General features: G+C 47.4%; 1 protein-coding gene across 5 annotated transcripts in view; it reads right to left on the reverse strand.

Moving 5' to 3' along the window:
- LOC144829499 (uncharacterized) overlaps positions 1 to 26940 on the reverse strand; it is a 400486-nt gene that overhangs the window by 328485 nt on the left and 45061 nt on the right. For all 5 annotated transcript variants that reach the window (XR_013610687.1, XR_013610685.1, XR_013610686.1 and 2 more), the window contains one exon: positions 371 to 472. The gene's annotated coding sequence lies outside the window, so the exon portion shown is untranslated. The remainder of the gene's footprint in view (positions 1 to 370; positions 473 to 26940) is intronic.

Genomic DNA, 26940 nt, shown 5'->3' on the forward strand with positions numbered 1-26940 from the left:
CTTAACTGTGATCTTATTCTTTTTAAATCTAAATGTACAGTCTCCCTTTCTCGACATGCTGTTTTATCTTTTGTAATGCTTTTATGATATATGCATATCGAAATAAAGCAATCAACCAACCAACCATAAACTTCAATGGCCCACACCTTATTATGAGTGCTTAAAACCAACAAAAGAAATTTGAAAAATTAACAAATGTAACAATTTGAAAACCACTTTAAAATGTACCAGTTTGCTACTTTGTTACAATGGGAGTTGCAATTTGTATCCTCAATTAACAGTACTCCCCAAAATATATATATAGCATCAGGGGTTAAAACACCTTATTATTTTAGCCTATAAAAGGCACCAAATTAATCAAACAGGTTACCTGTCAAAGGTTGCCACTTCCATAACACCCCAATGCTTGGTATTCGATGCGTTTCGAAGCTTGTTGTTTTAGGGTCTCCTCAGGACCAGGAACTGGGTACAACTAAAAATAAGCAAATACATAAATTGCCATATCGTATTGATTTGCGCGGGCATATCACATTCAACTAGATTCTCCTTAATCAATTATATGTTATCTTTACTTTTGTGTATTCATCTGTATCAGTTTTTTAAGATGAAACTGAACACAAACAACACTCCAGTTAGAATTACGGTCATAGTCTTACTTCAAATGTTCTTTTTTTTAAACAAATTTTATCGGTCAAGCGCCACCTGTACAGCAGAGCCCTGCAACCTAGCAACATCTGCACAATTATAACATATAGAATAGACTTTTACATTTTTCTGCTACTATAACCAATAAGACCTTAAAAGAAATACAACATAAAGCCAACACCCCCTCCCCCCCCCGAGTGCACTACCCATCCACCCTAACCAGATCTGCATAGATATTGATAGTCAAATTACCCACCAGGTTCCACCACCCTCCCCCCCTCACTCCCAGGGTCCCGGGCAAGCAGCCCGAATTTTATAATCACTAATCGCATTCTGCAGAAACCGGGTCTAGGAGCAATCCCCGATAGTCTGCCCACCGTTTCCATATTTTTAAATGTTTAATGGCATCTCCTAGCAAGGAAGATCGGTTTCTCGAGGCCCATACAAAAGTCTAGGCCATTCTTCCATGCGGTCACTGCCTCCTATCCCTTCTAGGACATGTAATAGTGCTAGTTACGGCGAGCGGGAAAGATCCCAGCCCAAAACCTCAGATAGGCAAGTGAAGACTCCCCTCCAAAACCGATCCAGAGATAGACACTGCCAAACCGGATGCATCAGCGTACCCTCCTCCCTGTGACATCTGAGACACTGGGGGGAGGCAACCAACCCCGCCCTCCACAACCGTGTAAGCGTGTAATAGATCCTATGCAAATATTTAAACTGGACCAGGCGTAGACGCACCACTATGGCCACCCCGCGCGGGGCTGCTAGGGCCTCCACCTAATCCTCTTCCTCTAAGGGTCCCAAGTCACCCTCCAGATCCTCTCGGAGTTTCTGCAGTGTGGAGGAGCAGTGAATAACCAGAGTTTGATATATCCTGGATATCTTGCGGTCCTGTAGATCCCCCGTAAAAACCTTTGCCTCCAGGGGGCTGGAATTAGGCACTGATTCTAACCCCACTAGACTGGGCGACAAGGCGTGCCGAAACTGAAGGTATCTGAAGAATTGAGGCTGTGGCATATGGAACTCCGTCTGAAGGTCCTGGACCTATTTTAATGTCAAAGCCTTCATAACATCCCCCAAGACTGCCCTATGAGGTCCCACCCTCTGAAACCTGGCAGGGCAGCTAATTGCGGCAAGCGCCCATTATCCCAAAGGGGGTCTCCTGCGTCAGCTTATTCCACCACCCCATTCTACGCATGCATGCCTCCAAACCTGGAACACAACCTTTGTTGCCGGGGGCAATGGCCCCCGCAGTGATGCTCAGTACAATACCGCATGCAGCGAGTGGTCACCCATGAGTCACCTCTCCACCGCGTATGCCGGCTTACTTCTAATTTTTGGCGTATCTTTGTTCAGTAGCCAAAAACGTACTTTGCTAACACATTTTTTGTGCAGTGTTCACTATATGATTGATTGTTTATGTGGCAAATTCATAATTTCAAATTATGACAACAGAAGAAAGTGTAATTAGTCAGAGGCTTCATCTCATTAGATGATAGTGTGGTTTGTCAAGCTCATATGTGACACTTACTGAGACTGTGCAGGCCTTTCCAAACATAAAGTTATAATAGTAGCTTTGATCCGCTTTCTTGGCATGCAATTCTTTAAAGCATTATACCTGTCTGTTAGATGCTTTAAAGGAAGAAGTTAGAAATTGTTTTACAATAAAGTTGACGGTGAATCAAATTTATGTTCAATTGAATCGTTATAGTAGGAGGTTCACTTACTTATCAGCCGTATTTTGCTGCATTGATCAAGCTCTTTTTACAGGGTCCATAATCTGCTGTTTGTCACATCCTGACAATTTTAGATTTCTAAATTGACCAGTGAGACAAACTCGTCATTAAAAAAAAGCCTCAGCGCATTTTTTCGTTCGTTTAAAGCTTCAAAGCTCCAGGGTAACACTGACTCAATCTCTGTTGGCTCTCCCGAGTGAGGCGGGGTTGTGAACCTTTGCCATCGTACGCTTCTTCCTAACCATTTTCATTTTTAGGCCAAGACAGTGCAACACTGCTGTATTCATTAAAATCACATTTTTGACTTGGTTGACTCGCATTCAATATATATTTTATCCGAATTTATTTTCAAGATTTAACGGGAGTCCCTCTTAACGGGATTGAGGGAAAAAAAGCCTATGATGAACTACTTCACTAAACTGTTGCTAGTGTGAATGATTTAAAGACAGTTTACTTGTAGTTTTAAATTTCAGTAGGACTTCTTCGGCACGGAGACGGGCGCATTGCCGAAGCATCAGCAAATGACCGAATGCAGCGGTTTTTTGTTCAATTTATATATTGCCACACTTTCGTGTTTCGTGACAATTCGCGTTCTCTCAATTCAAAGGAGCCGGGAAATAACGTGAGTTTTCCGTTGTTTGGCGAGGGTACTTTGGTAGTTTTAGTTCATTCTCAGCCGCTCCACTGCCCACATGTCTCGACTTAACACTTCATATTTCTGTTTGTTTTAGAAAAACGTTGGCTGCAGTTCATTTATCAGATTAATCTGCTGATTCTTTTTTTTTTTTTTCAAATTCTTTATTTCGGCATGAATGCCATAAAAGAGTCACAGCACAATTCATTACATTAGTATGAACATCAATAAAAATACATTTCTAAATACAAATAAATCTAAGCACATCCGATTGGATAAACCAAATATCCCCCTGTAGTTACTAGGGCACATTCTAATTCTGTTTTTAAGGATATACTTCATTTATAGCTGTTGCCCCTTTTTTCCCTTAGGAAAAAGATTGAGTGTAAGAATCGACTAACACTAAATATTATTGTTTGATTTGTATTAGTTTTGAGTATTCTCAGGGCCTGGTTGCATGATCTCAGGCCTAGCAATAGGCATAGTGGTTTAATCCATCTTATTCTAGCCAATGCATAGGCGGGGCAAAAAAAGAAGATGTGAGTCTCGTTTTCAATCTGGCTACAGTCGCACATGGCACAAATTTCGTCAGCCTCCAGGGATGAAGCATTAGACCTCCTTGTCCAACGTGCTAAGGTTGTTTTGGTCAAAAGATTACCATATCTTAATTTTAAGAATAGATTTTTAGCAAGTGGGGGCTCTATCTCATCTAGAAAAGTCTCAAATAGTGGCTCATCCTTGAAGCTGAGAAAACTTGTTACCAAGGTTCCAGCAGCCAAAGCATTTGTTGCCATATTAACCATGAAACTCCAAAAGGCCCTTTTTAGTGTTAGTTTTGGGTTAGACAGTAGATGTTCTGGATTCTCCCAAAAATGTTTTAAACCTATTTTGGTAAGCCAAATTTTAACATGTTTTAACCATGGGATAGTTATTGAATTATCAAACCCCATGATTTCTTTTAGACCATCCCTGTAATCCTGCAATTTAGGCACCCGCCACAATCTAACCCATAGCATCAGTGGGCGGATTATGGTGTAATGGTCAGTTCTTTTAACATTTAGATCCAATTCAAGTGGCACTAAGGGAGTGCCTCTTGGGACCCTTACCAAACTTCTCATGAAGTTATTGTCCAGAACACGAAAAGTGTCTTTTGACCCTGGCCCCCAAATTTCTGCACCGTACAACGCTGCTGGTTGAACCTTAAATTTAAAAAGCTCAACTACCGGAGACACTGCTTTACTGGTACTCAAACTTTGTTTCCTAAGAATTGTCTTTACATTCTGACTGAATGCCAGCTTGCTTTTTTCCATTTGGGCTCTCCAAGAAAAATTAGAATCTAGAGTAACCCCTAAATAAGAAAAATGTGAGACCGATTCTAATTTAACACCGTTCAGTGTTAAACATCCTTTGTCAATTTTCGATGGGTTAAGGGCCATACATTTCGTCTTTTTCCCATTTATCTCCAGTCCTTTCTTACTACAATATTCACTAAAGGAATTAAGTAGTGCCTGGAGACCTTTCTTAGTTTGGGAAATCAGGATAGTGTCGTCTGCAAACAATAGTGATGTTACTCTTTCTCCATTCAGTTTTGGTGAATCGTTTATACATCCCTCTAGATGTGTAGGGATGTCGTTCACAAAAAGGGAAAAAAGTGTAGGGGCCAATACGCAACCTTGGCGAACGCCACGCTCGATGGGAATTTTTTGGGTCAGTTCCCCACTTGGGCCCCATCGGATTTTCGCAAAATTCCCTTCGGGCAGTTCTTTTATCTGAACCAATAGGCTATTTGGTAACCCTACGACACTCAATGTTTTCCATAAAAAATTGCGCGGCACTAAATCGAACGCTGCTCTCAGATCGACGAAAGCAACGTATAGGTGACCCTTTTTGATATGTACATATTTCCAATAAAGACAGCAGAATCTAAATATCTGGTCTATTGTGCTTACTTTACATCGGAAACCAGCTTGAAATTTGGTTAAGATTGCATTCTCCTCCATCCAGTTACTGACACGAGTTAATTTATGTCGTGAGTAGATTTTCTGGAGAATATCCATCAAGCTGATTGGCCGGTAATTAGAGGGGTCCTTCCGATCCTCTTTTTTTAAATTTAAAACAATTGCAGCCCCCCTCCAACTTTCAGGGAAATCTAAGCTAAGGGATAACATATTACACAAGTAATTTATATATGGAGCCCAAACTGTTAGATCATGTTTATATAAATCACCAGGGATCTTATCCAAGCCTGGAGCTTTGCCAGTCTTTACTAGGTTAATTGCCATCTCTGTTTCGACTAGTGTAAAGTCCAGGCAATCAGTTGGGTATACAAGATATGGGGCATCCACATCGGATTGGGCATCATCATACTTTTTATAGAGGTTAGTGAAATGGTTGACCCATGTTAGCTCGTCCAAATGGACGTCCTTAACCACTCTACCTACATGGTTCCCATTAGCTACCAACCTCCAAAAGCCTACGTTATCATTAGTTTTGACCGCTAGCAGCATGTCAGCCCATTTTTCTTCCTTCCAGGCTTTTTTGGAAGCCTTTTGTACTGTCTTATAGTTATTCCTAGCTATTTTTATATCAGATAGAGTTTTAGATTTAATAGCCGATATAAGCACCCTTTTGGCTTCCCTACAGATTCTATCATACCATGGTTTACTGTGGGACAGATTCTGTATCATTTGTTGGTTTTTCTTGGGCATTTTGGTAACTAACATTTTTAAATCATAAAAAAAAAAATTGTGCAGTGACATAAAGTGAGTAGGATTTCCCTCACTTACATTGGAGCCTATGTATGGGCCAAAGGTCCCTGCAAAAAGTGTGTATATATCAGCCAGGATCTCACCATGTTCCAATATAAAAGGCCATTTAAGGACTCGTCTATTATTACTGATATGCATCTCAGTGTTATCTCCGTTATTTACATCTACAAGTGATGTGCCCGCTACTCCCTGAAACAAGGAAGCTTCTATTAAAAGGCTCAGGGGAAAGTGATCACTTTCTAACCTGTCCTTTACCTCAAAGTCCAGGATACTCGGCCAAATAGGAATAGATACAATCCCAAAATCTAAATTGCTCCTGTAATTATTTCTACTGAAGGTAGGTTTTTTCAGATTGTCAGACGGAAGTCGTCCATTGCAGGCCCTGAGACAATACTCCGCACATAATTTTGTTATTTGGACAGCCAAAACCGAACATTTAACCGGTTTGGCATTCTCCAGTGCTGGAATTTTATTAGCTTGGTCTTCATCTTCGAAAATGTCGCTAAGCCCCAGGACGGGTTCATAATTGCAATTCAGATCGCCACCCAAAATAACATGATCATCTTTGCCATCTAATCCATTTAGAAAAGAATCTAATATGGCTAGTGTAGGTGATTCTTTTGATAGAGGTGTTGGTCTGTTATAAACATTTATTAGGAGGAATTTTTTCCCTTCGCATGTGGTGATTTTTAGTGCTAATATATCAAGAGAATTTACATCTACCACCTCAATCTGTACCCTCAAATTAACTTTCACCCAGATTAATACGCCCCCAGAGGGCCTTCCGCTCTTGGATGGGGTGGCGCCTATTCCAAAAGATTTAAAACCTAGTCCATGAGGCGTTACCACCGCCCAGGTCTCCTGCAGCAGACAAAGATCATTGGTATCAATGAATTCTGCCCATTCGGGGTCCCTTAGATTCTTTGAAACTCCAGCTATATTCCAGGAGACTAACCTTAGAGGCTCCATCGCATCGACCAGGGTCACAGAATGAGCCACCAGTGTTGTCTCCTCAGATGTTGACATACGTGTCAACATTTCTTCTGCTGCTCCTAGAGCATTAGGACCTCTTCCACTCTCCCCACTAACACTTACATCCCTCAATGCCATACTGGCCATTGGTGAATTTACTGCAATTGGACACCCTGGGATAACTCCTATAGCTTGATCTTGACAATAACCCGAGGATCCCCAATCTTCAGGCTCATTGGGGGGTGCCATTAGGGCCAAGTTATATCGTGAGCAGCCTTTCCCATATATACTTATGGGGCCTGGGTGCTCGTCGCACCCCGTGGGCCTCTGGTTATTATCAATCAATCTCGGGGCTACCGATTCTGTTCTTACAATCGGACTATTTGAGAGTATTGCAGTGGTTGAAAAATTAACCCCAGGAGTCCCCGTACCTTCCGCTCCAATATAAATGCCAAGATAAGTATGTATGCAGTGGTCAGGGTCTATTGATTATCACAAAGAATTCATCATAGAAACCTTTACATTAATAAATTATTTTGAGATTACTTCTGTGTAGTACAAAAAATGTATTCAAACATTTTAATAATCAGTATGCTTGGTAATATTTTCAAATGAGTACCACAAGTTATACAAAATGCAAGAGACCAATTTCTTCATTGGATCAAGCACAACCTGGAGGACGTGAGTCTCGATAGAGTTGGTGTGGAGAAATCCTTGTGGGTTCAATTCACAAATAATATCTACAGAATAAACATTTCAACGCGCTCAAAGTGACAAGGAAAGGGGACAGTTAGGAGGGATGGGTGTGGTTGGGTAACGGTGAGGACTGGGTAAAGGATGTTGTGACCATATTACAATCACTGCACCTTAAGAGGTTTGCACTTACCCTCTTAACATAGGAAGCAACCCATAGATACATACAGATCCTATGCTAAAGAGTTATATGGAACTAATGAACAAAATTAGTCTGTAAAGGTTGCATTATCACTGTGATTGTAATATGGTCACAACATCCTTTACCCAGTCCTCACCGTTACCCAACCACACCCATACCTCCTAACTGTCTCCTTTCCTTGTCACTTTGAGCGCGTTGAAATGTTTATTCTGTAGATATTATTTGTGAATTGAACCCACAAGGATTTCTCCACACCAACTCTATCGAGACTTACGTCCTCCAGGTTGTGCTTGATCCAATGAAGAAATTGATCTCTTGCATTTTGTATAACTTGTGGTACTCATTTGAAAATATTACCAAGCATACTGATTATTAAAATGTTTGAATACATTTTTTGTACTACACAGAAGTAATCTCAAAATAATTTATTAATGTAAAGGTTTCTATGATGAATTCTTTGTGATAATCAATAGACCCTGACCACTGCATACATACTTATCTTAACTGACCCAGGTCAGGGAGTTCTTAGGGTATACCCCGTTGTAAACTCACTACCAATATAAATGCCATCCATACTAAGGGAATGAATACCACTTCCATCATCCCCTGGACTCACAAGGCGTCAATCACAATCATCTAGGCCGTTAAAAATGTCAAACCTATTTATGGTCTCCAATGACGTGAATGGTTTTAAGTGGTCCATTCTCCTATTGGAGGTAAAATTGGACCTAGTTGGTACAAGGTTCCACCCATAGGGATCAGGGACCAGCAAGGGATAGGGCGCATATAGAGAGTTCCTGACGTCCTGTGAGGTTGAAGGATGAGCTTGTGTTTGCATATAATGAGGGGGTTGGTGCTGGGATGGAAAAACCACTGATCTTGGATAGAAATACGTCAGTGGTCGGGGAATGATGCGATTATTAGTATTGCCTGGGGGCCAATTTAATATGAAGTGAACAGCATTAGGGTCCCTAAAGTTCACTACCACCACATCACCCTCACTATCCTTAGGTCTGCCCCCCAGCCACTGAGTGCGGCGAACGTGTGCAATGTCGCAGTTGATGTTGCTTGCGATTGGCCTATTTAGCCTAAGCCAGTGGATGATCTTGTTCTTCAGTTGGGCAAAACCTTCCCGCTTGTTTTCTTCCAACACAGGGACCCCTGTAAGGACTACAACGAAAGGCACTGCTTCCGGTGGAAGTTCTGGAAGTGGGGCCCGGTTTGGTCTCCCCCGGATGTGTCTAGTGCCTTCCGCTTCCCTTAGTGGTCTCCTCAGTAATGTATCACCTAGGCCCTTAGATGGTTTACTGGCTAGGGCAGCCGAAGTCTGGTCAGGTTTGGATTTTGGCAAATTAAGAGGTGAATTATGTTGTCTATCATTTTTATTATCAATGGGTTTTGAGTTAATTATGTTCGTGTTTGCAGCAGGAATCGGAACAGATGTAGTGGGTTGGGTAGACAGTGTAATAGTTTGTGTAGCATTATTTGCGGCTGTACTAGTAGGGACTTCCTTTTTCCCCAGTTCCTGCTCAATTTTCCCTAGTCTTTCTTCCACCTTATTCAATCTTTCTAGAATTGCTAGGGAATAGCTCCTAATTAAGCTTTCAATGCTATCCAATGTGACAAGGTTTTGGACTGCTTGAGGCACAATGGCATCTGGGCGGGCCTCCCTATCTATGTGCATAGTAGCTAGCGGTAGGGGCATTGAATTTATAACCTCAGGTGCAGCTATTAAGACCTTATCACTCCTAGTGGTAATCTTTGCCTTTTTGCCAAAGTCAGAATGGCTCAATTTTTGTTGGTGGAGTTCCCCCCTTTTCCGCCTTTTTTTGGTAGGGGGTGGGCCATAATTTCTAGGTGGCGGAGGGATTTTTTTTGCCCTGTTCCGTGTATTTATGCATGGCATAGGTGCAGGAGTGGTCGGTGCCTTAGTTGTGCTAGGAGTACTATTATGATTGGTGGGCGAGAGCCCATTTGTATTTAACTTAGGGCAAGTACTGGGTGTCGACGGACAATCTCTAAATACTAGAGGCAAACTATCCAATAGTAGTAAGCTTTCATTGTCATTTTGGCTCCCTTCAACAATAGAGACAGCAGGTAAAGGTGACTGTGACACTAACCTATTCTTCAGACTTTCTACAGAACGACGGCGTTCCGCTCGTCGTTCTGCTAAAGCAACTTCCTTGGGGACATCACCCCCAGACTTTGTAAAATAATTGTCCAGGGTTCCATTAAACGTACCCCCTGGCTTGTCCGACATAGCTATGTCTGTACTTAAAAGTGGCAGTGACATTTATAAAAAATAAAAAAAATAAAAACAACCGGCTTAAATATTAAAACAGATTTGACTTGCTTAAAACTTAAACGATAAAAAAATAAAACGATCAAGGGGTTATGCCCAGTCCAGTCTCCTCAGGCCTCTGAGGGCCACAGAGGGCCCGCCCTTGTCCCGGGCTTCTCCCGGTCGCTCCCGCGCTGCGGCCCACAATAGAACTGATATAGGGTGGAGCTGATGGGAGGGCGTAGGCAGGGAGAGCGGCCCAGGTGCTGGCAATTTGGGCTGGCGGCGGGCACTCCTGGGAGTTGAAGTCCCGAGCCCGCCGCACGCTCGCAGCCCTGCCTACAGGTCTTCCTCCTCTGGACGTGAACCCACCGGCTCCAGATGCAGGGTCTCAACTCGGTCTGCAGGCACCCCTGCGAAGCGGGACCCGCGCAGCGGGTTCCGCGAGCAGTAACAGGGAAAAAGATAAGCCACGGAAATGATGCACACAGCAAAGCGTCCCACGATGGTTTTGGCGCAGAGATTATTTCAAGGGTAGATGACGCTGATGGGAGGGCGTAGACAGGGAGAGCGGCCCAGGTGCTGGCAATTTGGGCTGGCGGCGGGCACTCCTGGGAGTTGAAGTCCCAAGCCCGCCGCACGCTCGCAGCCCTGCCTACAGGTCTTCCTCCTCTGGACGTGAACCCACCGGCTCCAGATGCAGGGTCTCAACTCGGTCTGCAGGCACCCCTGCGAAGCGGGAGCCGCGCAGCGGGTACCGCGAGCAGTAACAGGGAAAAAGATAAGCCACGGAAATGATGCACACAGCAAAGCGTCCCCAGCTGCTGATTCATAAGTGGCCTCATAGGAATGTAAAACTGGTATTATCCTTTCCACTGGTTCTCTTCGTGTTTGACAAGGACCATCTTCATTTATCTAGTTCCATATCATCAAAGCCACTTTGTAAGCATGTTTATTTCGAAAATATTCAGCGGCGATTCACCAGATTTTTGCAAGTGTAATTATTTAGATGGTTGGTCATATTTTAAACATTTCTGAGTTATATTGGTTTTTAAATAGTGGTTCATATATGACCTGATTAAGTCTTTAAGGTTGTTGTTGTCCTTTCCACTGATTCTCTACGGACTTATTTACTATTTGAACATGATGCTGATGCATATATCCTCTCATTAAGCCATACATTTTGCAGTTTTGACATCTCGTTTAATCCAGTCAGGAAGGAATCCAACGCTTCTCAAGAATGGCACTATGCTAAGAATGGAGCCAGCCCCAGACAACACTGGGGTGGGTTCCTAAATGAAACTAATACAGGACCCCCTGAGATGCCAGGTGAGGAGAAGGAAGAGAAAAAGGGACTGCTGGGAAGGAGGTCTGAAATAATAAATGTAAAAACAATTAGCAATATGTATCTCTCAAGTTCAATTATCATTCAAAATATATGTAATTTTAATACCACTGGTACCTTCAATAAATATCTGGAAAATCTTTAATTCGAAAGGGAAATAGGCTTTTCTGAATATGATCCTTATTTATCTTTCAAGAAACATAGAGAGAGGAAAGCCTAGAGCTATGATAAAGTCTTGTGATTATCTACTCATTATTGAGTCAGCTTGTCTCAGCGGTATCAAATAGTTATACCATAAAGGCCTACTTTACAAGGTTTTTGGCACAACAGGGCAGCGCTGCAAGGAATCTTGCTGTGCTGCCCTGCTTCAAAAGAAAAGGGCAGGAACGTGCCGTATCTATGATATACAGCAGAGGGGCGTGGCTACGCACGCAACGGGAATGGCCGCCTTGGAGTCAAGCTCCGCGCCAGGCTTGCCTTCCCGGGGCATTTATCCGAGTAATCGCCGCCTGCGGACGGCGAAAAACATCAGCGCCGCCGCCGGACGTCACCGTCGGCCTGCCGGCTGACTTTGGAAACAATTGGCACACCCAGGACGCACCGGAAGATTCGCTGGGCTGCTGCCGCCTTCCTCGGTCCCTAACCTGGGAGGCGCGCAGGACAGACCGGGGCTCCACTTGAGGACACAGGCCCAGAGGTCGGCCCGGCAGACGCACAGGCCGAGAGACGCTGGGAGGGAAACGTGCTCGGTCTATCGCACCAGACCTGCTCTGCAGTGACCATACCAACAGGCCATTAATCACCAAGGTATCACGCCGGCAGTGCGGCTTTGCGGAACAGAGCGACGCCGCCCTGCCACACGCGACCAAGTGGCGGCTGGTGCGGCCCGACTCACCGGCCACTGAAACACACTGCAGGCCAGCCACCTCGATCCCCTGTGGGGTAGACAACAGCAACGTGGCAAGGCAAACACGGAGACCCGGCGACAAGATCTGCGGGGCGCGCCCACGTGGCGGCATGTGCCGGTAAGACCACGAAAATACCCCCGGCCCAACCCCAGGACCGGCTACGTGACCACGTGCGCCTTGGAGGTGCTGCTGAGATCCCCCATAGCCTGCAGTGGTGTCTGATCCTCCGCGACGAACCGTGCACCTGCCCTCTACCACGCACTGGCCAGATAATACCGGCCCGCCACACGCTGCGGATCACAACCGGGGGTTGTGTCGCCATGGGGACCGTCCACGCTATACAGCACACGCCTGTCCAGCGGTCGGATTGCTGACTGCACGACCCGGCCTTCTGAGGACGGCGTGGACTGCTCGGCCGAGCCCGAGGGAGTGACGCAGATGTCTAACGGGCCCAAAACGAGAACTGGCACCAGCAACGCTAACCAGAAGGCCAAGATGGACAAAGCCGGGAAGCACACCGATTCGGACCAGATGGCGGCCAAACTGGACACTATGCTGGCAGCAATGGAAAGACTTGAGGAGTCACTGAGCCTAACCCGCACCTCCCTGGCCACCAAAATCGACAGCGTAGTCATCGATCTCACGCACCTAAGAGCAGATCACAAAAAGCTGGCGGAACGCACCACCACCTTGGAGGACACGCTGCAGACACTTCAACCCCGTGCGGACCAGTCGCATAAACACATCCAGGACTTGCTGAACAGGGTGGAGTTCTTGGAAGACAGGGCTGAGGATGCGGAAGGTAGGACCCGCAGAAACAACGTGCGCCTGGTCGGAGTTCCGGAGAAATGGGAGGGGAGGTCCCCAGAAGTCCACATGGAGCAGTGGCTACGAGGCCTCCTGCCGGAAGGATCGCTCTCCCCACACTTCGTGATTGAACGGGCTCACAGGGTCCCCACTAAGCCTCTGACGACAGGCTCCAACCCAAGGCCCATGCTAATCCGTATTATGAACTATCGAGACAGAGACACCATACTACGAGAAACCCGCAAGCTCCAGGAGGTCCGAATAGAAAACGCATCGGTGCTGTTCTTTCCGGACTACACTGTACAGGTCCAGCGGCAGAGACATGACTTTCTCGCAGTGAAAAAGCGACTGAGACAGGTGGGCCTCCAGTACTCCCTTCTCTTCCCTGCGAAGCTAAGAGTGGTGGCGGGAGAGCGGACTCATTTCTTCACGGACCCCATGGAAGTGGAAGCCTGGCTAGACAGCGGAGTCGACACAGAACCCAAAACGGCGACGGGTCCTGCGTCACGACGACAATCCGGCAATCACAGACGGCGGCGACGACCCCGCCGGAATTCTCAGCCGAATACACGTGCGGCGACTCGGCCTTCCCCTCCTGCAGATGCCAGACGACAGGAGCAGCGAGATGCCCTCCGCCTCGTAATGGAACTCAGCGGCTCCCCCGAACAGAGCGAGGTGGCCAGTGGCGGCACACGAGGCCTCCAGAGCGACGATGAAGCCATATATGGAGTGCCAGACTCCCCGACCTCGGACGTCCGACCTGATGTCACCCCCCAAACAGCGGACTACATCAGCTGATCAAGCACCGGATGCAACTCCCCACGGAAACAAATGCAAGTGACCAGCATGGCGGGCCTACGAATCCACAACCACAATGAACCCTGTGCGTAATGGCGGACTGCCCCCTCGTCCTCCACACTGCACGCTTGGGGCACATGCACCGAGGGACACATTGATGGACATGACCCCAGGCGCTGGCGATGAGAGCCCGCGCCCGATGATGCCCAGCTGCGGAGACACTCTGCCTTGCCTGGAGATGGCCCGACTGGAACACGTAATGAATGGCAACTTACGCATATATGTGATGGGCTCATTCCATACGTGGGCGGCATTGCCTGAAACATCCCCCCCCCCGGGAAGGCACCAAGCCTTCACCTCACAAACATACTGACATACTCCATTTGATCCTGTGCACGTAGCACAACCACCCCCTTAGACTTGAACATTGTTGCTCTCCTAGAGAGTATGGACGGGAGCACGTTTTGCATCCGACCTTTTGGTATTTTGCAAGTTCGTATTGTTAAATGGTTTATTGTTTCGATAGCCATGTTTTTTTCCCCTTCCCATGGTCACAGAACACTGGAGCGTCACGTCAAATGCTTATGGGGTGGCGGGGACCGATTCCACGACGAAGAGCGAGTGTGCATTGAGGGGTGGTGGCAGGGACGGTTGGGGGGTTTGGTTAAATTGCTGTAATGTTCCCCATTAAGATATGCACGTGGAATGTGAGAGGTATACACACACCATCCCGACGCTACCAAATCTACTCATACCTCAAACGCCACCACATTCAAATTGCCCTCCTGCAAGAAACCCACCTTAACAACACAGAAATTGCTACGCTGCGACGCAGGTGGCGCGGACAACTTTATGCTACAGGGTTCTCATCATACGCCCGAGGTACGCTGATATGGGTCAGGCCGGGCATTCATTGGACCACACAGGATGTACATATAGACCCCGAGGGCAGGTACGTGGCTATCCACGGCAAACTAGATGGTAACCCAATGGTAATCACTTCAATTTACGCGCCTAACACGGGGTTAGCAGATTTTCTTGCAGACTTGTCACGCACACTAGCCCCCTGGCACGGGGTCCCATGGGTCATAGGCGGGGACTACAATAGTTCGCTAGACTTGACGCTTGACCGTTCTCATCCTGCATTACCCAACTCACAGGCTCGGGCCACCACGAAGGCGCTACAGGCGTGGTCCGTGCAATGGGGCTTGCAAGATGCGTGGCGTTCTCGCAACCCGCACTCCAGGGTCTACTCATATTATTCGGGGGCGCACACCCTGCATGTCCGCCTTGATCGCTTCATGGTCTCTAGTGAACTCTTGCCCATTATCACGGACACATGTTACATGGGACGCACGCACTCCGACCACAACCCGCACCTCCTAGACCTGATGTGGGATCACCCTCGACCACCAATACCCACATGGCGGTTGCAACCCGATCTCTTACTAGACGCCACGTTTAGGGGATCCATCAGCGCACAGACGGCACAATATTTTGAAGATAACACAGGCTCGGCATCGACACCTCAGATTGAATGGGACGCGTTCAAAGTGGTCCTTAGGGGACAATGTCTAGGCACCCAAGCACACTCCCGGCGACACTTAGAAGCAGATCTCAGGCGCATTGAATCTGACCTGCTGCGATTGGAGCAGTCTGCGACCGGTGGCCCCACCGCGGAATTAATACAAACGCGGGCAGAGCATGACACCCTGATTGACAGATTGAAAAATGTCAATTACAAGGCCCACGCAGCCCGCACTCACCATTCTGGCGACAAACCAGGCAAGTTGTTGGTGTGGCTGATTCAGCGCGAACAACGTGTCACGCCGGTGGCAGCGGTGCAATCGATAGCAGGCCCGGTGGTGTACACACAGGCGTGGATACACGAGGCCTTTGTGGCCCATTACAGCGCGTTGTACAAATCCCGACTGCTGACTGCACCGTCGGTAATAGCCGCGTACTTGGAGGAAATCATGCTGCCTACCCTAACGGACGAACAACGAGAGGACCTAGGGTCACCGTTGATTGCGGAGGAACTCCGCGACGCCATCTTTGCCCTCTCGAACGGCAAGGCGCCAGGCCCTGATGGGTTGCCGGCGGAGTACTATAAAGCATGCTCGGACATCCTAACTCCAGAGCTCTTGAGGGTGTTTGCTGCGGCACTGGAAGACTCAAATCTACCCCTGTCCATGAATGAGGCAACGTTAGTATCCCTCCCTAAGCCGGGCAGAGATGAAACACTGCTTGGCTCATATAGGCCCCTGGCGCTGCTAAACACTGACTACAAGGTACTGGCCTCGACTCTCGCCCGACGACTGGCTGGACTGGTGCCCGGCCTGATACATAATGACCAGAACGGCTTTGTACCCTCCAGATGCACTTCCCAAAACATCCGTAGACTATTCAGGGTACAACAGTATGCAATTCAAGACTGGCCCAGGTCGGGATGTCTAGTCCTGGACCTGGAGAAGGCGTTCGATTCGCTCGAATGGTCCTATTTGCTGGCAGTGCTACGCAGATTCGACCTTGGAGATGACTTTATTGAATTAGTGGGATTGCTGTATAGACGCCCGGTGGTGCGGGTCCGCACGGGCAGGCTACTCTCTGACGCCATTAGAGTGCAACGCAGCACCAGGCAGGGATGCCCGCTATCCCCGCTACTTTTCTCATTGACCATACAACCCCTTGCTGCGCTACTACGCGCAGAGGGCATGCACTGGGGGATCCCACTCGCAGATGGCATACACGCGGTCTCGCTATATGCGGACGATCTCCTTTTATACATCAGGGACCTCACCCGCATACCTCGAAGCCTCTCGGAGACCTTTCAATCCTTCGAGACCATGTCAGGCCTCAAGGTTAATTGGGCCAAGTCAGGTGCATACTCGTTCAACCCTGACATCCCTGACCCCGGAGTCACGATCAATGGGGAAAGGCTGCCATGGCACCACACAACGTTCAAATACCTAGGAGTATTTATCTACAGGACACCACAAGATGTACTGGACGGTAACCTGACACGCGCCATCACGTCTATAAAATCCCAAATTGCCTTTTGGAAATCCCTACCACTCAATGTCCCGAGCAGAGTGACACTGACAAAAATGATTGTACTCCCCAGACTCTTATACTACTTCGCCAACCTGCCAGTGTACGTACAGGCGCGCACCTTTACAGAACTGGCCTCCATGGTTAGAGACCTGATATGGAACACGGGCCGGCCTAGAGTAGCCCTCCGAAAACTATATGCCCCAGTAGATGAGGGAGGCCTTGCGGTACCGAACCTCGAACTTTATTATCTGGCAGCCCAGCTACAATGGGTCACCGCCTGGCTAGCAGGAAACCACCTGGGAGACACTGCCACGAATACGAACATGTATTCCTCCACGCAACTACATACACTATTCCACCCCCTGACACACCCAAGGAAATCCAATCAGCTACAAGTCGCAGTGGCGATACGTTGTTATGTCAGAAGCCTAAGGCTCACGAAGACGACCAAGCCATATGCCCCGGCGCTACCACTCCTAGGCACCCCCAAGTCCACCTCCATAGTCACAGAAACAGCGCTGGAACCTTGGACGCGCACTGGAGTAGACACTATGGCAGACCTATATGCTGATGGTGTCTTGATACCGTTTGCAACGCTAGCGGCAGACACAGGTTTCCCGACGGGTCAATTTTTACAGCACGCCTCAATACTTTTCGCATACACACAGCGGTGGGGCAACATCACTGACGAACTGCCAACACACCAATTGATACAGAGCCTACATGTCATGGGTGATGGCACACACGTGGTGCACTGGCTGCACCAAGCACTATTGTCGCACACACAACATTCACTGCAACCATTGCGCGACCACTGGGCCACAGACAGAGGGAGAGAATGGACGGATAAGGAGTGGAAGATGATCCTATTAGGCCCCAGACACGTGCCACGGAACGCGCGCTTTAAACTGATACAGTTCTACATTCTACACAGAGCGTACCTCTCACCCAGTAAGATTAATCGCTATTTCCCAGAAGCGGCGGCCAAATGCCCGAGATGTGCGCTGGATGAGGCAGATTTACTACACATGCTCTGGCAGTGCCCACGAATTCAGACATATTGGGGGGCGATACTGACGACACTAGACAAATGCACAGGCATGACGATCCCGCACACATGGGAGGCATGCTTACTTGGCCTGTATAAGCGTACTCCATTAAACAAAGCCCCCTCTCGATTCTGGGACCTTGCCCTCCTCACAGCAAAAAGATTGCTCACAAAACACTGGAAGAGAGCTGCCCCGCCGTTACCAGAACACTGGCACGCATCCCTAGACACCTGGGCAAAAGCGGAAAGCACCGCCCTCCATAACGAGGAAACGGCAGGCCTCCGTCAGTTCCCGATTGCGCAATTCTGGGACACAATGCTCACCTCCTTCCACAAGGAATGCCTTCTCACACAATCCACGACAGGAGTCACCCACCTGGACAGCACCGACGATGCACCCCCTATGCACACTCCACACGGACGCATCCGCTGACACCCCCACCATCACATCCTTCCCCTCATGCCTGATATCCGTGGTGACGGGGGTGCTCTCTCCCCCCGGGCCATGCCCACTTCGTTAGACACTTCTGAGTGTCATCCACGCTCCCCATGACGCCACACCCCAAACAAAGACGCACACAACTTGCTCCAGCATCAGCTGACCATATCCACCCCTTCCTGATTTTCCCTTTATGTCCCCTGTTCCTTGTCCTCCCCTCCTATCCTTGATGTTTAATTCGGAATTTGTATCCTTGTTACACAAACATGGTTTGAAACGTTTGTGCTGGAAATTGTAATAATGATGTATGAAGCAAGATAACCAGTGTATTGGGTGCTATGCCCCGGATTCATGACAGACATCTTTGAGATGTAATAATGTATGTATTGTACCATTCATGCTTTACTTCTCCTATACCACTAATAAAGGATATTTAAACAAAAACAAAAAAAATCTATGATATACAGCACATTCCTGTCCTTTTCACAATGTGGGCGCACAATGGGCTGCTATGCGCCAGCGCAGGTACCCTTACACCATGGTGTAAGGGTGCCTGCGTTGTAGGAGTGATTGTTTTTGTGCAGGAATGGGCACCTTCCTGCACAAAAACAATCATCCTCTGAGGCTTTTTCCACTTTCTAAGGGTGTTGCATTCTGCAGCACACATAGAAAGTGGAAAAAACGAGGATAAATAAATATATTTCTCCTCATTATGCCTCTCCTGTGAAGGCGTAGCATTTTGACACATTCCCTGGTCAACCACTCATAGTACATCTGAGAATGCGACAAAATCCATGGGTGGAGGTGTGGGAACACCAACACTCCACCCATGGAAGGCCTCCCTGAGGCAGAGTAATGCAAGGCAGCAACTTGTGCTGCCTTGCGCTACTCCAAATTTACCAAGCACCGCAGGGCTACGCAAGGTAGCCTTGCGTAACATGGTAAATCTGACTTTAGTGTTGCATTGCCATTGAGCCACCTTGCATGACGCAAGGGCAATGCAACACCTTTATACATCTGCCCATAAATATGTGGAATAGGTAGAATGTCTGTGTGAAAAGGACATACAATGTTACCGAAGACCATTACACAGGTGGTGTCACAAAATGCTCTGCAAAGTGAAAGAGGGTAAGGTAGGTATCCAATGGGTCTCTGTACATTGATCATAATTCCTAAAAATTATATTTCTTATTTTCTATGGCACCACTAATATTTCTAGTGCTACCATATTAGAAAAGTGATGTAGTTAGCCATCTAGTCAAGCACCTCAGGGGTGCTGAAGCTACTTAAGGCCCTCTCCAGGCAATTATGTTGTTCAAAAGGTGATAATTTCTTAAATGAATCCCATGACATGAACACATATATTTTAATTGGCTTCTGATAAAGTGTCACTCAAAATGTCATACATGCAATATGAAAATGTCACACAAACAAACTTCAGAACGAGAAACGTCCCACGTAAGCAGACTGAGAACTTGACAGCTATGATACCAGGAAGGTGGTGAAAATGCAAAGGAATACACAGGAAGGCTCCAGTGATCTGTTTGTGAAGCAAGATGAAAATGTCTTCCACCTTGTTAGCCTCATTTCTGCAAGATGGCTGCCGCCATTAGACCTCTCAAAAGACTTACAAACATGCGTCTCCAGGGAGTTTGCAGCTTCTGCTGTTATCATATGAAGTGTATCCGGCCACGTTTCTGTTTGTAGCGACAGCCTGTCGGGCATAACTGTGTTTGCCTGCTACAATAAATGGAGCTAACAATGGAGGCCGTCGTACATTTAGCATTAAATACATGCTCTGTATTTATGTAATGCCACAGTAGTTTAACTACTCTAATCCGCCACAGTGGTGTAACAAATGCCCCTGTAGGCCCCGCAGTGCGGAGCCCCAAGCTCTACGGGGCCCACTCAGTACAGTACACTGGCCTGCGAGCTCCCGAGTATGTCCGGAAGGGGCCCCCTCCTTGCACTTTGCAGGCAAACCCCCTTAAGTTTCGTTACGCCACTGATCCACCATACAGTTGTGGTATATAAATAAATAATACCGGATCTAGGTTTTACTGGACATAGCAATAACAGATAGCTCAATAAATAAGAGTCAAGATTCGAGGTAGTAGGAGTTTGCAGGTTTAATACAGCATAAAGGACAGGAACAGGACAACCTGCACAGGAATAGGATGGCAGAGCCCGGCAGCTGCCGGGGCTGGATCTGGGATGAGCGCGCTAACTTTAATAACAATACACAAGCATATATACTAAAACAGTTGCAATTGCAATACATACAATAGGCGGAGCAGTGGGTGTGGTCAATAGCAGTCGCGAAAGATAAGGGTGAAAGTGGGTGTAACAGGAGGCGTATACATAGACATGTGATGTAAACGTAACAGAATATGTCATAAATGGGGCGGAAACATGGAGGGGGCTACCTAAGGAGCCGGGACCTCTAACCTAGTGGTGCGCGCAAACTGACAATGACGTATCACTAGGAGAAGCTGGGGGCTATGAACTCTGTGCTAGGAGCAGAGACTGAAGTCTGGAGAGTCAGGGCAACATGTACCTACCACTATCTAGTATCTGATGTTTAGAGGACATGTTGATAGAAACTAAAAGTTATCAGGGTAAAGGCTAACAGACTCTAAGACCGGTGCATGCATTATTCTACATGTAGTGCGTGATGAAGAATATTAAATGACCATAAATACAGTATTTCTCTTGCATGGAGACGTAAAGGCTAGACTGTGACGGAAACTATTGATGCGATTCAGTAGCTTAGGAATGCAGAGAAGGAGGGCTGGACTGATAACTAGAATCATAACATACTCTTGGCAGACTCGTAGGCAGAGCCAGGCTGAGCCGGGCACTGTGGGGCAGGAAGTAAGTGAAGGGTCGAGGATACAGGTGGGGGCTGTATCGCTCCTCAGCGAGGGTTCAGGAGACAGGAGCTGAATCTGGTGTCCGGGCCCTTTTGAGGCCTAGAAACGGGGACTTTACAATGAAATAACGTGCACACTGGGAAACGTGGCAACGTAGCTTTACATAGGCCTAATACTCGTAGCTTTCACGAGAACTGGAAACTGGCATACTAGAGATGGACACAACTGTAATTGCGTCTTTAATCAATCATGGGGGATGCATATGCATATTAATCATGCACACATAACATAAGATGGAGGACACGTAGGGACACAGAACATGGCAAAATTTACTTTTCCACACAGTGACAGAGTGACAGATGGGGTGAGTATCAGATCAGCGAGGCCGCTAATTATCACACACCACAGAAATGTCACTGCAGTTGCCATCGTTTGGGCCAATGAACTTTGCCCTTTCCTCTAATGCCCATTTTGTTTAGGAGGTCTGTTACTATCATATCTGCAGTCATGCACCCTAAGTGTTTTCTGGTTTCAGTGGATCGTTATTGCATACATGCCAACAGACCCGATTCAGGTGGTAGACTCTCGATTTTTTAAAGCAAAAAACGGCTTTATTTTTGTTGCCTCTCGCCTGAAATTGCCTCTGCTTCAATAGAAGTCAATAGGAAAAATACATTCCCCTGATTTTTTTTTCAAAATTTCCACTTTCCTATTCTGAAATGTTGGCATGCTGTTATTCTGTTGTATTGCATTTGCATTTATATAGCGTGTTCGGATTTGAATCTGAAGATGTGCAGGGAAAGAAATGGCACAGCACATTGTACCCGCATGCACCTATCTCAATTGCTATGCAGAAAAGACGGTATTTGAAACTCTCACATTCCTTAACAAGTAAGCTCCTACATTTTCTCTATGGCCGACATCTTGCCAACCCTAGCCTTTGCTGTCAAAGATGCTTACTTGGACATGCATGTGACGACTTGTGGGCTTGTGCGTGTACAGCAAGGAAAAGTTGCACAGGAAATGTAGAGCAGTGAAGTTGGAACAAATGCCGCTGACCGCGCAACACGCAGGGGAGCATAGGCGGGACAGCGCCCTAGTCCCACACGACGGGCGAGCAGAGCCCTTAGCGCGGCACCCCTCCCTCTGAGCCGACCTCCCTACTTGAGCAGCCAATAGGGAGGGCTCACCTGGGAGAGGGGGGCGTCCCTTCTGGTATTTAGCGCCGCAGCAACTGTGCTCGGCCTCCCTTTCCCGCCAGGCGTCTCCTCCGGCTCTGCGCTGATCCAGCCTTCCCGCGGCACAAGCGCTGTTGATTGTCGTCGGTCGTCGTCCGTCAATGTAAGGTATGAGCTGCTGCTCGCCTCCCCCCCCCCGGCCTCGTCCCTGGGCATGACCAGGTTGAACGGGGCCCCAGGGGTGAAGATACCACGGGAGGGGGGGGGAGTGGCGGCCACGCTATCGTGCGGCGGGAGATGTGGGACGTTAGCGGGCGGCGGGCTGATGTGCACGAGCACTGCCCGGGGGTGTGGGGAGAGTCCCGGCTGGCCGTGTCGTCACAGGTTCGATCCTGTAGGGCTGCCCAGCCTATCATTCGTCTAAGGTCGATAACATGACGCTCGTTGAGATGGGTAACAAGAAACTCCATGGTACAGCGCCAAGATACTCTGCGGGGTCAACGTGTGCTTTACAGTGCGCGGGGAAGTACGAGCCGCGTGCTCGGTTCGGGGTGTCGCCGTGAGGTGGCTCAACTCCTCCATGCGGTTGAGGATAGTTGGGAGCCCGTCGCATGCCCGGCTGCCGTTGCGTGCAATGTTAATCCCTCCCCCGCGGGTAGAGCACTCACACTAAACCGCAGCCACCACGTAATATCTGAAACTTGGCGCTTCGGACAATTTCCCTCGACCAGCTTAATTCTAAACAGCACATAAATAATGTAATACTTGGGGCAGCCTCCGACAGGGCCGGAAGGCGGAAGGGCAGCTAGCGGCCTCCGTAGTAAAAAAGCACAAGACCAATTCAAAACTAGGCAGCCTTTGTGTTGGGCTTGCGGATATTTAAACGCAACAGCCCCAAGTTTCTCAGTAGCGCTTTGGGTATTTTCGTACAAATGAAACTCTCGGTGGAGTTAAACAAGAGGGAAACATGCTGAGATGAGGAGCAGCACAACCAGACAAGATGGGAAATAGTGGTAAAAGGCTGTTTTGAAATAAATCGGCACGAAAAGACAGAGATAAGGACAAAATACGAAATTAAAATAGCATAGGACCGCACAAGGTGGACTTTGGCTTTTGAACTAACGAGGCTGCGACAGTGTGGACTCTGGCCTTTGAACCAACGAGGCGGCGACACTGCTTTTCAGTTCAAGAACTCACATTAAGCTATACGAACTTCCCTTCTCTGAGAACAAAATAAAGCATATTGCCCGCGTTTGAATTTAGACCTAAAATTGGAGGGCATTTAATTAGCTGTGGCCTTGTGTTTATCTAAGTGGCGCTTTATACCGTTAGTCGAGTTTCAAGCACTTTATAAGGGAGTAATCCTTTCTCTCGTTACCCAGCCCCAGTGCTAATCACGGAAAGGCTTGTGATGGTGCCACACATGACCGATTACACGGGTACAGATGCGGAGACTAGGCCGCACAAATGGGTTTTGAAAGCCACAAGATCCTCTCCGCATACCGCTTTTATATCGGAGAGGAGGTGGCCTAACGGCTAGGGCTCTCGACCTCGGACCGTGAGGACCCGAGTTCGAGTCCCGGTCACATGACCCTAGGCAGAAGTGAGGGAAACGGCAGAAATCGGGGGAAACGATCCATTTTGCGCTTGGGATATTGCAATTTTTCGGCCACTGACGCGCACTGGCACCGATTGACCGAAGTATTCAGAGTATGTGTAGTACTGCACAAGTACTCGTACCTACTCCTACATGAATCTCTAGACAATCTCTGCTCACAAATATTGCATCCGGTTCACTTCGCCTCTTAGCAGTAGCCAGCAATAATAAATTTAAGTACAACATTGTACACATAAATAATTTCCCCGGGAGGACCCCCCCTTTTCGAAACTAACTTTGCTTGCAAACAGCTGCGAAAAACAATGGCACGTAACATCATCTACGCAGCTGTTGTACTTTCTATTCCTGGCATGGTCCCACTTTCATCACCAGGGCTTGCAGATGCTTCATAGATGTGTTTTTAGTACATTCTCCTGGGTAACTTGTAATATTACTAAATTATACTAAATCATATGTATTTTTCTAAGTGGTATTTTGAAGTATCTTTGGTGCGCACGCCTCTGAAGATACCATTCCAGGTCCGTTGGTTCTCTGACTTTCTATTCTGCTGAGTCTTTACACACTAGCCATTTTCATCATATTATTACATTAATGATAAAGTTCTTGACAACTGTTTTGTTTTAGCATGAGCTACTTTCCTTACTAGCCATTTTCATCATATTATTACATTAATGATAAAGTTCTTGACGACTGTTTTGTTTTAGCATGAGCTACTTTCCTTACTAGCAATGCAATACTTTTGACAACGCTGAAGCCAATGCTCGCCATATCTTAATTTCAAGTAGAATATGGGCAAAGAAAGATGATTTCAGAACACAGTACACACATTATGACGCTTTCAGTAAAATTCATATATCATCTTGCCACTCAGGACCAATAGAAACTTTAATTAGATGACACTGGGAGGTTTCATGATGGGCTTTTCTGGTGCAACCCAAATCCGAGCACCTGTTTAATACACTTGCGGGCTCAAAGTTACAGCTCGGAAATAGCGAGGAAGCTTTGCCTCTTTCTGACAATCCATTCTATTCTCTAATACTCACATGACAATCAGAATTCGAAACCCTTCTTTTCATTGTTAAACGTGCTGGTGCCTAATATATCCCAGCATCTTGGTCCTCGCAGTGGCATTGGTACCCTGAGTCTCCCACATCTTGTTAATCAACCTTAGCCCTTTACGCTTATGTTCAGCACTGTGTAGACTTATAGCCATTTCCAGTTCTAGGGATGACAGGCAACTATCTACGTAGTCCATCCCTTGAGAGAGAGCATTTAATTTAGAATGCAATAATGACATGATTGAGTGTGGAACCCTGTTGGAAATTGCCATATTTTGTGTGGTGTACTCTCAGGTATTTACCTCGACTCTTTTGTGAGCTATAGAACTCTATGCACTTTATCCCGGCTGGCCAGAGCGATAGTGCGACACGCAGGGGAGCATAGGCGGGACAGCGCCCTAGTCCCACACGACGGGCGAGCAGAGCCCTTAGCGAGGCACCCCTCCCCCTGAGCCGATCTCCCTACTTGAGCAGCCAATAGGGAGGGCTCACCTGGGAGAGGGGGGCGTCCCTTCTGTTATTTAGCGCCGCAGCAACTGTGCTCGGCCTCTCTTTCCCGCCAGGCGTCTCCTCCGGCTCTGCGCTGATCCCACCCTGAACCCTGACCCAGCTGCAGAGCGGCGGTGTATAAGTTGTGAATTTTTTATGGTCATGTTTTGTGTTGCAGGCGGAGTCACAGGGCGATCTGGAATCAGATGGACAGTAAGGGTACCTCTGCGGCAGAAGGATACAGTCAAGATACCTCTGCCTGGCACAGTAAGGGTGCCTGAGCCAAGCACCTGGAGCCGAAGGAGGTTCCGGGAAACAGCGTCGGCGCCCCGTTAGTCCTTCGGGCGGTCGGGGGGCCTGAACCGACCGGGGGTGTGCCTCATCGCTCCGCCCTGACAGGGGGGGCGGGAGTATAACGAAATGGTAATATACTGCACCGTCAGAACTGTCTCGCCGTGCAAGATGGCTCCTTAGGCATGCGGGTCAGTGAGGGGCTGCCGCATTGGATCGCCTGTAAGATGACCCACCTTAACGTCATACCTGTGTTGTACGAAATAAACCTGCAGCACTTCTTTCCCACAATTATGTCTCATGAGTTTCCTTTGGGTATTTAAGTGGAATTAGCATTGCGGGGCGAGCGCTGGCGGTGTGGGCACTATGAATCCTACATCTGAAATGACCGTGCACTGAGAGGACCCGACATGAGCTAACAAAGCAAGCCATGATTGAACTCTGTTGAGCAGATGGGTGACAACCATCTTAATAGAAATACACACCACCCTAGATCAAACGAATCCATGAAGATTAGAAACCTACTACTAAACCCTACGGTAGCCTGATCTGGCCATCTCAAAGGGTGGACATGATAACTGACTAAAACAATTAATTTGTTTGTGGCTTAGGCAGCCCAAGTCAACTTTGCAACCTGGGTTAGTAATCCAAATGTGATAAACTGATCCACTGCTATACCGCACACGTCCAGAAGTCTTGCAAATATGTCGAGCCATCTTGATTCATACAAGCCTTCAACTTATGTGATGCACTCAAACAAACTTTAGCAAAACTTCTATAAGCAATTTCTTGTATCCTGAGGAGAAACCTGAGTGGTATGTCAGGTACATAAGGTACTGGTTATCCCAAAAGCATAAGGTAACTCTTCCAATAATACCGACCAGTTTGCATCAGCCCAAGGAATAGAGCTTATCCAAAATTAGCCCTCAACAGCGCTGCCATGATTGATTTTGGCCATCTCTCTAATTCCATGGATGGGACTCTTTAGAATGCCCCTTTACCAACTATCATTCAGCCCACTGAAATTTATTCACCATGTAATGAAGTTCAGAGTCTGGGACACCCAGGTCTTTCTCCTTAATCAGTAAATTGAGCTTGCG

This window comes from Lissotriton helveticus, chromosome 4_1 (genome assembly GCF_964261635.1).
Source record: "Lissotriton helveticus chromosome 4_1, aLisHel1.1, whole genome shotgun sequence".
Classification (NCBI taxonomy): Eukaryota; Metazoa; Chordata; class Amphibia; order Caudata; family Salamandridae; genus Lissotriton; species Lissotriton helveticus.